The following is a 14,553-nucleotide window of genomic DNA, read 5'->3' on the forward strand; positions in this document are numbered from 1 at the left end:
CACAAGTGGCAGAGACATCGACGACCAGCTGGTTCTGTATGAGTGTGTCAGCAGAAGTAACCATCAGGATTCTACGCTGATGTTGGTGAACATCATCTACTTGTATGGCATAGCAAAAACTGTAGTACGAGACGCATCAAGAATGATTATTCAGCTGAGACGCCTGCAAGCAGAAATTATGCTATTTATTTGGGAAACCGATCGGACGACAGGTAGACGCAAAGAAAAAGTTCCTGACTCGTGCTCATACATCCACAGTGCCATACATCGCGTACATTCAGGACGTGTTGGCTTTGTGCGGCAAGGTCGACAAGAATATGCTTGTACAGGACAAATATGGACACTTTTTCAAAGTAATTGTCGATGACGTCTTTAATTCCCTGCTGTGTAAGAACTGCTCGGCGGTAGACCAAGTCTACCGCCGAGCAGATTTCAATTACGTTACCGAAGAAAGGCAGGATACAGATTGGCCTATAATTCTTTACAACTTTTTATCACCCTTCTTAAAAACTGAAACTATTTTACCAGCCTTAAGGCAGCTCCGAAACACACCCGCTGAAAACAGCTTGTTAATAATTACTGCCAAAGGTGGTGATATTAAGTTTGAAACTAGTTTTACTTTAAAAGGGTCAATATTATCTAAACCAGCACTTGTGGTCTTTAGTGACGTGATGGCCTGAAGGACTTCATCTTCGGACGTGGAATGAAGATAAAAAGAATGAGTACACCGTGGTATATTGCGTAAATGACCTGGTGATTGCTGCGTATCCGCAGATGCGCAGAAATGCTCACTCAACGTAGCGGCCACTTCTACAGGGTCGGTATACATTTTGTCGCGTTGCTTTATTTTTATTGTGGGCTATGAGCAATTTTTCATATTCAAAAATTCTTTAATGGTTTCCCAGCAGCGTCTCGTGTTACCTGTGTTTTTTACAATGAGATTCCAGTCGTAATTGCGCTTAGCACGCCTAAGTGAGGAAGAGAATGTTGCTGAGTACTTGTGAAAGCGGCATTTTATTGCGAGGTTATAAGGCTGCGACTTTAATTTCTTATGAAGGTTATTCTTTTTAATAATGGACTTCAACAACTAGTTGCTTATCCATAGATTTCTAGGGGAACGATACCACTTCGTGACAGTAGTGGAAGTGGTACATGCATCTTTACCTGAAGCTGTTACTTCTGAGAAAGACTCAAAAGCCTTTTCTGCGCAGTCTATATTAGTCACCGATGTCCAGTATACTGTGCTACATATTTGCACAAACTTGTCCGCGTCGAATCGGCGTTTCGCAGAGATGTTACTGGCCTTGGTATTTTCGGAGCCCAGAATGAAAAAAATGGGATTATGGTCTGTAATGCTATGATCTATTACACCTGCAACGTGTTCAGTGGAAATGTTTGAGATGATATGATCTATTAGGGTATTCGAACCTAGTAAATCGTTTCTAGTTGGTGCTTAGATATGCGACGTAAAGCCATATCAGTATAAACAGTTCATATATTCTAAGCACGATGCACTATCAGGATCAATAATGTGTATAATAAAATCACCACATAGGAACGTTTTTATTTTCCCTCACTAGGTTATTAAGGATGATGCTTAACTGATTACAAAAATCGGAATGCGACGATGAAGGTGACCGATAAATGGAAGCTATAATAGTAGTACGGCTATTCAATGGTATAACACTATGGTTGAATTCAAGCCAAACAGATTCACATAAAAAATTGTTGAAGGTTATATCACTACGGCGTGTGTAGGTTAAGGATGAGTTAACAAGTATGGCACTACCGCCACCACAACAGAGCTCCCGATTACAGTATTCAGAATAATAACCTGGCAATCGGTACAAGTGATCCTCATTTCCAGACAACCAAGTTTCAGATAAACATATGACAGAGAATGAATGTTTAAGCAAGGATATCAACGCAACAAGGTCATCCTGGTGCTTTCTAGGACAGCGAATGTTTAAGTGAAGTAGTGATAGGGATGGTGACTTCTCGAGTAGCAATCCTGATGTTTGGTGGCACGAGAACGCAGCCATGTTGATGTAAGGTCAGTTTAAAATAGGGACAGATAGGATATCTAAGAGAATACTCGGAGATTTTCTGCGTATGCAATTCGAAACACGCGACTGTCATCCGCCTTTCTGACTTTGATTGTACAATTGTCAGTCCAGAGATGCTTCCACTGGTTGGCTTTCTTAAGCACAAGTGCCTGTGCAAAAAGGCGCTTTCGCTCTGGTGTGAGATGGTAATTCACATGCACACGATGTAGGGCCTGCGCTCTGAGAAAACCCTATATCTGTTGTAGACAGGCGTGCCTTTCTTGCCTTTTTAGCGAATTCAGCCTTATTGTTTCTCAAACAGAATCGCGCAATAATGTTGCTTCCATTCTTGGCGGGCACCCGATGCGCGGCGTCTATGTCTGTATCGGCAATTGGACAACCAATCTTCTCACCAATAACCTGGACGACTGCCAAGCAGTCTTCACCCTTTGTCTCAGGAATTCCTTTCAGTTCAACATTAGTAAGTCGCGAGTATTGTTCGAGGTCACACAATTGTTTACGGAGCTTCTTATTCTCATCCCTCAGAACCTTGTTTTCTTTAGTTAGTGCCTCATTATCATTCTTTACACGTTCACAGAGGTCATTGAACATCACAAGGCTTGTTTTCAACTCTGCGACCTTCTGCAGAAGAGCCTGTAATTCCTTTGCTAGTTCCGCGCAAGTCGGCATTCTCAAGATAAGTAATGAAGAAAAGTAAACTCAAAATACGGAACATAAGACACAAAATAAAAAAAAGAAAATAAACTATATAAACTATAATAAAGGCAGCACTGGAAGCGAAAAAAAAACTCAAAACAGAAAAGACTGCACCGAGAAGCAACGAACCTGGACGGAGCGAACACAAGGGTCAATGCTTGTACACAGCAGCAGCCACTGCTGCCAAAATGACAAGCAATGGCAAACGATGGTCTATTTGTAGGGCTCCTTGTCCAGTAGATGGCGAACGTAGCGGCTGAAGTTCAGTGACGTAGTTGCACGTGCCGAGGATACAGCAGCAGCAGCTAAGCAGTGCTGTCCAGTGAGCCGTGCAGATAGGATTCACCACCTGGACGGAGCGAACACAAGGGTCAATGCTTGTACACAGCCGCAACCACTGCTGCCGAAAATGGCTGTGGCTAAATGCTAACACCGGCGCGGCCGGACGGCAACCGGCGCGAATGCGACACACTGCATTTCGTACTGATGCGTTACCCAGACAACACTGAGTCTCCCTCTTTTCGTGACAGAGGGACGCCGGACGCGCAGAAACGCGCATGCGTCAAAGCAACGCATTGCGGCGCGCGCCTGCGAGTATATGGCAGAACCGAAGCCTGGCGTCACAGCGCAAGCGTGACGTAGCGAAATGAACGCCAGCGAGCACGCGCACGGTGTGACGTCGAAATGTATTGGCGCCTTGACTGTGGCATGTAGTCATGTCCTCACATGACACGCATCTCATGATTATCCAGTTTCCAGAAGTTACATACCTTCTTCAATCATTGATATCACGTAATACCAAATTTGGCATCTGTGTAGCTAGCGAAAGGTCCACGAGGGCATCATGAGTATGGCATGTAGTCATGATGTTACATGACACGCATGTCATAATTATCATGTTTGGATGTGTAATTCACCTATGTCATCCATCCGCGCCATATAATACCGAGTTTGGTATATGTGAAGCTAGCGAAACGGCTGCGAGTTCATCATTGGCGTAGCATGTATTCATGTTGTTACATGACACGCATCTCATGTTTATTATAATTTTACCGCTACCATACCTTCGTCATTCATTCACGTCCCGTAATACGAAATTTCGTATAAGTGAAACTAGCGATACGGCCGCAAGCGCACCATAAGCGTGGCATGTAGTCATGTTGTTACATGACACGCATCTCATGATGATCATGTTTGCACTAGTCACATACCTTTGTTATCCATTCATGTTCGTAAAATCAAATTTGCTATAAGTGACGCTAGCGAAACGGCCGCGAGCACATTATGAGCATGGCATGTAGTCATGCCATGCTCATGTCAAAATTCATGACATGGCACGCATGTCATGAATTTTGTGTTAGGATCTGTCGCGTGTGTTCGCCATGCAAACATGCTTTCTCATACCAGTTTTGCACCATGCCATTGGAGCGAAACCACCGCAAGAGCTGCAAGACCATAACATGTAAATTATGACATTCATAGCCTACATATCATTATGTTCATGTTATGACTAGTTAATTATGTTCTTCATATTGTCATGTTATGTCCTACCAAGTTTGGTATTGATACCATTATTGAAATGGCTAGGAGAGCTAAAAGTTTTAGGCAGCTGGATAGATAGATAGATAGATAGATAGATAGATAGATAGATAGATAGATAGATAGATAGATAGATAGATAGATAGATAGATAGATAGATAGATAAGCTGAAGGTCGTGAAGTTCACTAGGAAATGCTTCGCATTATTAAAAAGAAAGTGGAATGCCGCACACCGGCAATTGGTGCTTCATAGAAATATTTCGTGTTCGGGGACTGAAATTGATATGCGAAAGACTGTGTATAGTTGATAATAACAACTCAGCATTCACAAAAAATTGTGACTTCTAGGAAATTGAATTTATTCGACGTGTTAACAGGATTGCGACAGTCTTTTGATAAGGCCGCTCTAGATTAGGGCGAAAAAATAGTAATTTTTCTCTAACAAATTGCCCTTGAGGAAGATGAACGCTCATGAAAACAGAAAACACACCCTACCGCGTTGGACCGATAACAGCGTTTAGGTTTAGGGGACGCCCACCACCTTTAAAGAAACTGGTTGCTTACAGTAGAATAAAACATTGCAAAGTGCAAAATAAATAAATAATTAAATAAGTAAATAAATAAATAAATATAGAAGCAATAAAATAAACAAGCCATTAGAGTAGCTCATGAACACCCATGCCAAGCTCAATTTGCACCAATTTCGCTGATAGTAGAAAAGCTCTTGTGCTTTTCTTTATTCTTTTTTACGAAAAACATGCCATGATTGGAACAGCCTGCCTGCGTCACTAGTCACGATTACTGATCAGGAACGCTTTCGGGCGGCACTCGAAAATTTTATGCATTGATGTGCTCAACGCATTTTTTTCCCTGGTTTTGTTTGCTGCGGTTCGGTTACCGTTAATTTGTGTATCGCAGACTCGTTGTGCCATGTTGTAATTTTTTTGTTACTTTCTCTGTGTGTTAGATCGTCATTACGGTATTTTTTTGTCGCGGTGCTTTCTTGTTTGATTTTTTGATTCCTTGTTTTTATTTGTCGCGGTGCTTCCTTTTTTTTAGATATTGTGTATGCGATGTCATTTACACGTTGTTCTCGAGTGTTGTACGCATGTACTGAATGTGATTTGTTTTTCACGTTTCAATTGTATTTTTTGTCTTCTAAACGCTCTCCCCTCTATAATGCTGTATGCCCTGAGGGTACAATTAATAAATAAATAAATAAATTATATGACCGTATGAGTTCCCTGCACGTCTTTTCAATTTTTTACTAGGACAATGTGCATAGCCCAGGTGGGCGGGAGATGAAGAAAAAAAAGTAAAGGGCTACAGTTGAAAATGGCTCACATTTGCAATCCAGTGCCTGCGCATTAACAAAAACCTCACATAATGTAGTGATGACCAGAAAGCATCGACTTGAAGATGAGCAACAGACGCTTTCAAATTGATATATTCATGAATCGCAAGAGAAAACAAAGAATCGGAAGAAACACCAGTACGACCACCAACTTCGCAGATTTTTGTAGTGATCAATTTTATTCACAGGATGTGTCGGGGTGGGCTCATTATGTATAAATTCTTGTTAATACAAATCTCGTCACAAAAGATCAAATTAACCGAGTTTAATCGCAAGATACTTATGCGTTAATCAAGAGGTTTCCATTCAAATTTACATTTATTGCAGGTAACAGTAGAGTTAATATTGTGCCTTTGACAAAGCGTGCAACACGACTTCGTTTGTGTTCATGTTTATAGATTACAGTTTGGCCATGAGGATACCGCATGGTACCGGCAAAAATAAATATAGGTGGAAAATTTGTAACATACTAAGGAGACTAAATTTTGCGTTTAATTATTTTAAACCACCGTTGTCTTTGCAATCACGTAACGTATATGCTTATTTTAAGATAAATCACAAGACAAGTATACACCAAGGTGTTTAAAATGTTCAACGCAGTCAAGTTTTGATGCCAACAAGCTCTGGAATTAGTGAAAATGTTTGCATTTTGTGGTAAAGCTACGAAAACACTAATATTTTTACATTCTCAAACACATTTACCATTTCTCACACCACCTCACCACAGTGTCAAGATGACTTCGCAAAATACAAATATTGTCCATACTGTGCATTGGTTTATAAATGACACAAGCATCTGCGTTTGTTAATAGCGTCTCTGACAAATCACAAAGAGTGAAGGACCCAACACCGAACCCTGTAGCGCCCTGGCACTTTCACCGTTGTATGAAAAAAATGAACCATTAACTCGGACGGACTGTTTTGTTTGTGGAAGTACAATCATCCCTCACAAACGGGCTGTCACCATTATCTTGAAACAAGAGTTATAAAATATGATCACATGTCAGTTAATTTTAGCTGTGCAGATCCCCGCGATTTAAAGGGACCCTTCTGGGTCCCCAACAGACGTTATTTATCGCACTAGTTTCGGTGCTTTGTTGGCTGGTTTTCATTGCATATGTATTACATAGTTGCTGTGACAAATTAGACGGAGAAAATTATTTTCTCAGATGATTCGAATTCATTACTTTTTACTTCAAGTGATTAACATGAACTAGAATCAATTATTATTGGACGGTTAAATTCACCATAAGTACGGCTTAGTCAAAATAAATGACAATTGAATGCACCAAAAACAACCTGCAATCTTCACAGACCTCTCATCAAAGAAACTTGACTGCCAAATCACTCTTATGTTTGATGAAGTTATTGTCAAAAGAGCAACTGAACAGAAAAGTTTCGGGAGTATGAGTTGGCGAGGACCTATCATTTAGCCATCATTTGAGACACCTACAAATCACTCTCAAATCTTAACAGGTAGATTACCACTATCCCTCAAGAGGAAGATATATAACAGCTGCATATTTCCGGTACTTAGCTATGGAGCAGAAACCTGGAGACTAACAAAAAGGGTTCAGTTCTGAGGACGACGCAGAGAGCAATGAAATGAAAAAAATGGTAGGTGTAACCTTAAGAGACATGAAGAGAGCAGAGTGTATTAGAGAACAAAAGGGGGTTAAGGATAACATAGTTGAAATCAAGAAGAGGAAGTAGACATGGGCCGGGCATGTAGCAAGTAGACAGGATAAGCGCTAGTCATTAAGGCTAACTAAGTGGATTCCCAGAGAAGGCAAGTGGGTTAGGGGGAGACAGAAGGTTAGGTCGCCAGATGAGATTGAGAAGTTTGCGGGTATAAACTGGCAGCAGCAAGCACAGGACCAAGTGGACTGGCGGAACATGGGAGAGGCCTTTGTCCTGCAGTGTACGTAGTCAGGCTGATGATGATGATGATGATGATGATGATGATGATGATGATGATGATGATATGCAATGCTTTATCTAACGTAGTACAACCATGCACCAAAGAGCACACGTTGCTCCGATTTCCGCAAAAGGCTTAGTCTACAACGCACTCTTTTATTCAAGGCTATTTTATGGAGCATTATTTGGGAGTACGACCACTAACCCAACAATGTAAGACTCATACGGCTTCAAAAAAAATTTTGCGTAAGTGAAAAAAGAGCTAACTTTTGCGTATTCATTCTAAAAAAACAGGGAATGCAAACACGGACACATGAATTAAGTCAAGAAAACACAAACGACTACTAACAAATGACTTTGAACACAACGGCACAAAATAAATAAAGCACGAAGACTTACCTACGCATGCCCATGCATAATGCGAACCTATTAGTCTGACACAAGCGGGAGTCTGCCTGAAAGATAGTCAAGGTGTATAATTTCATGTTCATGCAAGTTAGTCGATGGTTGGCTAACGAATGGGTGAACAATACTATTCTTTTCAGCCGTTGTGTGCACTTTCAAATGTCTGTAGATGTTTGTGGTGTCCCAACTTATATCTTGTGTCTGTGGTTGCATGCCCTGGTTCTTTAAAATTACACAAAAAGGTTGTATGACGATAGAAATACGCAGGGTCACTGAAAAACCATAAAAAACGACACAGTTCGTGAACTGTTAAATAATTCGTGCACATTAGATATATACATGAAAATTCGGGTGGTGTAAACGAGCAAAATGTCTACCATTTGATGAATCAGAGCTGTTCTGGTATGTACTCTCTCTGACTCGAGATGCCTCAAACCTATAAACAAATTTCGCGCGCAAACTAATAATTTCTTACCAGATTATTCTTCCTTTGCTCAAAACAGCAGGGTACTTTACTAGGAGTGCTCCTCGTTCGTGTATAAAAGGCAAAATAATTCGTATAATTTAAAACCGTGCTATATTTCTTCTTCCGTTGATTTTCGTCATAGAAACGCTGTATACTACTGTATTTTTGTCTGACTTATATCTATTTAGTGTTTGTTCGATGCGATATTGCAATGTGTGTAGTCATTATGTGTATATTGTTTGCAAACATAAACAACTGTGCATATAAAATTTATTACTTTTACACAAGTATTACATATTACATAAACATGTTCATTGTTTGAGCATATAGCCGAAATTCAGTTTGAAATATTGCTGTTGTTTGAGAGCCCTTTGCCAAGGGTTCAAGCGTGATACAAAGCTTGCAAGTTATTGTGAATTGTATGCGGGGGGTAAGGCTGCCTCTTTTCCTGCGATGGCCCGCTTGGTAGCACGTCTCATCACGATTCCGAGGCTGAAGCTGGGTGGCCTAGGATTCTATTTCTTTGTGAGTGAGTTGGAGTTTATTTTTGAGGTTGTTGTTGGGCTTCTGCGCCTTCCATGTTCATTGAAAAGCTCGTTTTGCCTCCAAGAAGTGCGCTAGCATCGAGTACCTTTTGGAATTTCAACCTTTGTCGAAATCTCCATAGGGGTGCTCTTCACTACTTCTTTTGCATTCGGGATTGTACCAGTCTGTTTTGTTTGGCTCCGAATATATTTAGAATAGATCTCAATCGGAAAATTTATACTTAAGCGGTGGTTTAGGTCTAACCTGCATCATAATTTGCAAGACAATGATTTCTACCAAGCTCCTCCTGAAGCTTATCCCATATTCCCTCAGTGCCGCCAATGAACGCAAGATAAGGTATAGTTTCTTGACACACCAGTCACACAAGCGTAGTTATAGGGACACTAAAGGGTCAAATAATTTTTAGTTTATTAGTAAAGTACCACAACCCTATTCCGAAATCGCCCCTCTTACAACGACATGGCGCTCACATGGCCGTGTCGAAGAAAAGCGCGAAAAGACATACAGGTGGAGACGCCATCTTTAATTTCCAGCACAAAACAACCTGACGTTATAAATTTTCAAGGTGACAAGGCCATAATACGTAGCTTCTTATCCATAGAAAAGAAGTAGCTTGTCAGTTGTGCTTACCGTAGACCAAGCATACAAAGTTTCACAAAGTATCATCAACTAAATGTCGTGAAACTAAAAAATTAAAGCATCCACCTTGATACTCTCGCTAATAGTTTGGTTAATAGTGAAACATGTGTCCTTAGACATCTCCATTTGAAGTTAGTCATTATAAAGCAAGTCATTGTTTCTACGATAGCGGCTTTTTGCTCCTCTCCCAGCATTTGTTTCAAATGAATGCTGAAATAAAAAAATCTGAACCTGAATCTGAAAATCTGATTCTCTTCAGTCTATTCTTAGAGAAGTCGTTTAAATCTTGTTTCTGTCCGCGGAGGAGCAGTGCATTTCCAGGATGACTTTTCCTTTTTTGTTAGGTCCCAAGTAGGTGCGCCACAATATGTAAAAAAAACTTTGATGGGTCCTTCAGTTTCACTTTCCAGTGTACAACGGAATAGCGTAATTGGGCCAAAGCATACTGCCTTCAACTGCACCGCAAGAAAATAAACGTTGGTATTGTTCGTCATTTCCGACTATGCAGAATACCTACAGCACTGAAGTCGCAAAGTGACCTCCGCACTTTGTAATGGGCCAACAGCTCTACACAACCCTCTCGTTGCATAATTCTCACATTTTCATACTAGGTGCAACTATCCACTACTACCGCGTAGTAGGAGAATTTTCCTCCTTCTACGTCACATAACAAGACAGTTTTTTACACTAAGGTGTTTAAAATATTTGCATTCATTTATCGTAGAACACATAATTGACACACAGCAAATTTGAGTTCAAACTTTTTTCTGAACCATGCGAAGTAGTTTGTCTCTTTCAGTCACAAATTTTAATGCATTGTTTGGAGATGCATCAGTTTGCATGACGTAATTTCATAGCACTCAGTGTTACACTTCACAAAAAACATGATGTAATGCTTTCTTTCGAGTGATTTTCAGTAATAAAGTTAATTATTGCTTAAATATTGTGAGCATTATTTATGCGTCCCATCTTTTCATCTGTACATACTCATCATTGCCAGTCAAGTTAAGGTTGTGGGGCACATACTTGAGACAATAAAGAAGAGTCTTGAGGGTACTTGACGCCATCATTTCTAATTATCCTGCAAACAAGTAGCTTCGATACTTCATTGAAAAGTTCTTACACCCGAAATGCATGCACGTTCTGTTTTTTGTTAATGTATTCATTTCGAGTGAATAAAAAAATCTCGACTTTGGTCCTTCACCACCGCATGTCGAGCAATCATCGAACAAGTTTCGCTGAAAAATCCTCAGCAGTATGATTTAGTTACAATATTGCTAGTTGTACACTAAGGAAGCCTCCATGAACACACTAAGTTTCAAGTCATATGAAAAACACGCGGGGAATGATGTGTCATCGAAATGGGTGTGCACAATTGTACATAACTTGTATGAAAACGATTTTTACGTGGCGTCTAACGTCCCCATAGAAATATATGATTATAAGAAACGCTGTAGGGGAGGGCTCCGAAAATGTCGACCACCTGGAGTTTATGTGCACCCATATCTGAACACACGGTCCTACAGCATTTTCGCCTCGATGTAAACTTCAGCCGCCGCAGCCAGAATTCAATCCCGCGACTTACGGGTCAGAAGCCCCAGTATCACAGCCACTAGAGCACCACAACGGGGCTTTCAAAAAGTTATTATTTAAATATTTCCTCTATTTTGCAATATCGCACACAGACGAAGCCACCTTCACGACCACAATGAGCGCTGTGACATCCTCGGCGATATTTTAAAGCGATAAGTAGCCGTATATAAGGCCATGGAATTGACGGTTGAAAATTAAAGTTCATAGCTATTATCATAGTTCTCCAATTACTACCTGCAGGCTTTTTCAGAGCAGTCAATGAACCACTGACCAATAAAAATCTGTACGGAGATGATATTTAAACATTAGGCATCATACTGCACATCATTTCTTAAGACACGCGTTAGTACTATTTTGCCGCCCATATCATAATATGCAGCCTTTCTCAAAAGGCGTAGTTTACGGGGGTATCTAAACATCCTAAGGAGATTCGCTAGCAACCAATTGAGCACTTAGCTTCACTACAACGAGTTATCACAGGGGGACAGAACGCAATGGCTTTAGTGAGTTTTTCGCTACTCTGTATGTTTGTAAGTGTTTTACCAGTTTCTCATGCAGATGCTGCCAAAGTAAGTTCCATTCTTCTGCTGAAAAACGAAGTTTAGGCCGCAAATATTGTTGCTGTGTTCGAACTGTTTGCGCGAAATCTATTTGGAGTTGCTATATCAAAATTTCAAGAAAATGCAAGTACCCAAGATTCTTCCCAATATGTTAAAACATTGGCACTAATAATAAGAGCCTTCTGTCTCTGTGCTCTCTTACATACTAGAAAAAAAAAAAAGACGAACGCATGTTCGTTCAATCGTGCACTGTGGCAAAAGCTGCTGACGTAGTTTTCTGGGGTTACCATAATAGCGAAAGTTGTGCTAATTGGTGGCTCATGCTTAGGATCTAAAAAGAGCGCAAAAAATATTGACAAGGACAGAGAAAGAGACGGCTCCATGCTGATCAGCGCAGTGTCGTCTCTTCTGTCTTTCTCTATATTTTTTGCGCTGTTTTTACATCCTAAGCTAGGGTTACAGCGCTCAGCCCAGCTTTCAACTACCAATTGAAAATCCGGGGTTGGTGGGTGCGGAAGTTTTTGGTGGCTAAGGTGGAGAGAGTAGTGGACATGGTGGAAATAATAGTGGATATGCTAGAAGCTGTGCTGCTCATGATAGCTGATGGTGATGAGAATGGGAAAAAATTGTTACAGAGGGGGGTGGTGATGTTGCATTTTGTTCAAATGAGGTAGTGGAGAGCTAGTGGTGGTGACCATGCAAAATTCTGGCCGACGGTGTCGATTGAAAACAAGTTTGCTAGATGGCTTGACAAATAAGCTGGATGGTGGTGATGTGATGGAAGAATCATGAACGATGTTGAAATGTGGAAAATTGAAGCCGCCGTAGGAGAAATAACCAATTAGCAATGTTTATCTCTAGAATACGCCGTGAAATATCTTTCAAACCAAAAGAATCCTATGTTTCCTTTATCTATGTGGCATAAATAGCCGCCTCCACTTTTGTGAAGCACAGCAGCAGTGAATGTTTGGATTTTGGGCTGGTACTTACATCACTTTAGTTTCGTGACTTGATGTATTTTGTTGTTTACAAGACAAGAGGTGCCGGTGAAAACAGTGTTAGTAAATGTGTTACATCACCGTGAAGTTGTCGAGAAATAAATCAGCCGTATTTCGTTATTGCCCCTTTCAGCAAGTAGACCACAAAACAGCGGCTACATGATATGGCTTGGTATAAATGCCACAAAGGCAATTCTTGCACACAACATTACAGTACTTTAACATTGAGAGTAGGTGCTACACCAAAACGCAGAACTTTAGTTTTCGACAACCATTGAAATAAAATACAGCAAGCATGTCTTCCGCTATATTGGTCTACCACCAGAATTTCCAACAAAGGTCAAGCCAAGCGTACTCACAAAGCCCGTTCAAGTGTGATCGCACCTTTTATGTTTCGGTATACACAATTCAGACGAGTACAATAGACTGTGCAACTTGGCTGAGGCATCACTTATATTGAATGACGCAATTTTTTTCTGTTCTAAAGTGTCCACACAAAAGCAATATGCTCCCAGCAAATGTACGGGACCTGTCCCAGGCAGGCACGGGTTGAACTCGCTGGCACTGCTCCGACTCGTATGCGAAAAGGCTGACTTGTTAATTCGTATGCATTACTGAACCAAAATAATCAAACACTTCTTCCCGCCCAGTGCATTCGTTTTTCGTCAAGCCTTATGTATAGCTGTAGCTAATAATAGAGCTTGGAATCAGTGGGATGGCAACGGCTGCGCTAGCCACCCTGCCTCAGCCGTACGCTGCACGAAAAAACATCACAGTACACAATCAATGACACATGAGTGTTTATTGAATCAGCTCTGAAATGGCATAAAACTTCTTCACATGCCGTCATTTGGAAAAAGCGTGAATTGAACATCAAACCTGGCAGTCACAACCGGTAAACTGTAGGTGCTCATCGGTTCACTTCAATTTTTTATTGTTGAATTGTAATAGAAAGATATGTTGCCATTATTGCAATGCCATTCATTACCGACAGCACATGTATCTGTTTAATAAATGGGCATATTTAAGCAAGACGTCAAGGTCATGTCTGTTTCGAGCACGCGACAAACAAAAGTGAAGCGAAACGGTGAATTAGCTTGTCGACTACTCATTCTGCAAACAGAAAAGCATGTTTTGGTGTGGTGTAGTCGCCACACTACCACGCTACGCTGAAACAAGATGTACCTAATTTGCTTCATCAAGTACAAAATAATCTACAGAAGAAGCAGTTTTAGAAATCAAGAAACTTTGATACTCATGTAGCCATTCTTCCTTTTCTTTTTCCTTTTTTTTCTGGTACATAATTGCTTGGCTAAGACTTAATTGAATATTTTATGAGCTAAAGAACATTTCGCGCTTCTATAGTTGAAAACTAAAAAACAGCTTCCGGTTCATCAAGAATCAATGAATGATTTTTATTAAAAGACCGGCAGTTTGCTCTGGAGAAGTCGCGAGAAAGTTGTTATTAAGTACTGTGCCGTCCTATCCTACCGATATATAACCGGTTGGTGATTGTGAGAAGCCCTTCACAGTAAACTATGAACTTCGGCAAATCCTTTTGAGTGAAAACACTTAGCTCTCATTTCAACAATAAAAAAACATTAAAAAAGAAGAATTTTTCTTAGCCTGAGCGATAACAAAGAACGTGTACAAAGATTAGAAATATGATTTACCTAAATTTATACAGCGCACTGTTGAATAAAACAAGCCGATTTCAAAAGGGCGCCATGAGACTAGAACTTTTTTTACATCTTGCGCCAAAATATTTTTA

The sequence above is a fragment of the Rhipicephalus microplus genome, chromosome 8 (assembly GCF_043290135.1).
Source record: "Rhipicephalus microplus isolate Deutch F79 chromosome 8, USDA_Rmic, whole genome shotgun sequence".
Classification (NCBI taxonomy): Eukaryota; Metazoa; Arthropoda; class Arachnida; order Ixodida; family Ixodidae; genus Rhipicephalus; species Rhipicephalus microplus.